We start from the raw sequence: 1,567 nt of genomic DNA, 5'->3' as shown, positions 1-1,567 counted from the left end.
TGGTGGGGTGGAAGGTGAGGACCAGTGGGGTTCTGTCCTGGTGGCGATTGGAGGGGTGGGGTTCAAGGGCGGAGGTGCGGGAAGTGGAGGAGATGTGGTGGAGAGTGTCGTCTGAGGGGAAATTGCGGTCTTTGAAGAAGGAGGCCATTTGAGTTGTTCCTTAGTGGCATTGGTCCTCCTGGGAGCAGATGCGGCAGAGGTGGAGGAATTGGGAATATGAGATGGCGTTTTTACAGGGGGCAGGGTGGGAGGAGGTATAATCTAGCTAGCTGTGGGAGTCGGTTGGTTTGTAGTAAATGTCTGTGTTGAGTCTTTCGCCCGAGATAGAAATGGAGAGGTCTAGGAAGGGGAGGGAGGAGTCTGAGACGGTCCAGGTAAATTTGAGGTCGGAGTGGAAGGTGTTAGTAAAGTGGATGAACTGTTCAACCTCGTGGGAGCACGAGGTAGCGCCAATACAATAATCGATGTAGTGGAGGAAAAGGTGGGGGGTGGTGCCAGTGTAGCTGCAGAAGATGGACTGTTCCACAAATCCGACGAAGAGGCAGGCATAGCTGGGGCCCATATGGGTGCCCATGGCTACTCCTTTGGTTTGGAGGAAGTGGGAGGATTGGAAGGAGAAGTTGTTAAGAGTGAGGACCAGTTCAGTCAGTCGAAGGAGGGTGTCAGTGGAAGGGTACTGGTTGGGTCGGCGGGAGAGGAAGAAGCAGAGGGCTTGTAGGCCTTCGTGATGGGGGATGGAAGTATATAGGGACTTGTTGTCCATCGTGAAGATAAGGCGGTGGCCAGGGAAGTGAAAATCGTGGAAGGTGTGGGTGGTGTCCCGAACGTAGGTGGGGAGTTCTTGGACTAAGGGGGACAGGACAGTGTCGAGGTATGCAGAGATGAGTTCGGTGGGGCAGGAGCAGGCTGAAACAATGGGTCGGCTGGGGCAGTTGGGTTTGTGGATTTTGGGTAGGAGGTAGAAACAGGCGGTGCGGGGTTGTGGGACTGAGGTTGGAGGCAGTGGTTGGGAGATCTCCTGAGGTGATGAGGTTATGGATGGTCTGGGAGATGGTTTGGTGGTGTGAGGTGGGGTCATGGTCAAGGGGGCAGTAGGAGGAGGTGTCTGCGAGTTGGCGTCTAGTTTCAGCGGTGTAAAGATCGGTGTGCCAAATACCACTGTGCCTCCCTTGTCTGCCGGTTTGATGGTGATGTTGGGGTTGGAGCGGAGGGATTGGAGGACTGCGTGTTGAGTGGGTGAGAAGGGTGGACAGGTTGAGGTGGCCAATGTCACCGTGGCAGTTGGATATGAAGAGCTAGAGGGCAGGTAAGAGGCCAGCACGGGGTGTCCAGGTGGATGGGGTGTGTTGGAGGTGGGAGAAGGGGTCATCAGAGGGTGGGCGAGAATCCTGGTTGAAGAGATAGGCGCGGAGGCGAAGGCGGCGGAAGAAATGCCCGAGATCTAGCCGTGTGTCGAACTCATTGATCCGGGAGCATAGGGGGATGAAGGTGAGGCCTCTGCTGAGGACTGATCGTTCATTATCAGAGAGGGGGAGGTCTGGAGGGATAGTGAAAATACGGCAGGGCT

Source organism: Chiloscyllium plagiosum, chromosome 1 (genome assembly GCF_004010195.1).
Source record: "Chiloscyllium plagiosum isolate BGI_BamShark_2017 chromosome 1, ASM401019v2, whole genome shotgun sequence".
Lineage (NCBI taxonomy): Eukaryota > Metazoa > Chordata > Chondrichthyes > Orectolobiformes > Hemiscylliidae > Chiloscyllium > Chiloscyllium plagiosum.
The sequence above is the reverse complement of the archived record's forward strand: the minus strand, read 5'-3'. Positions refer to the sequence as shown.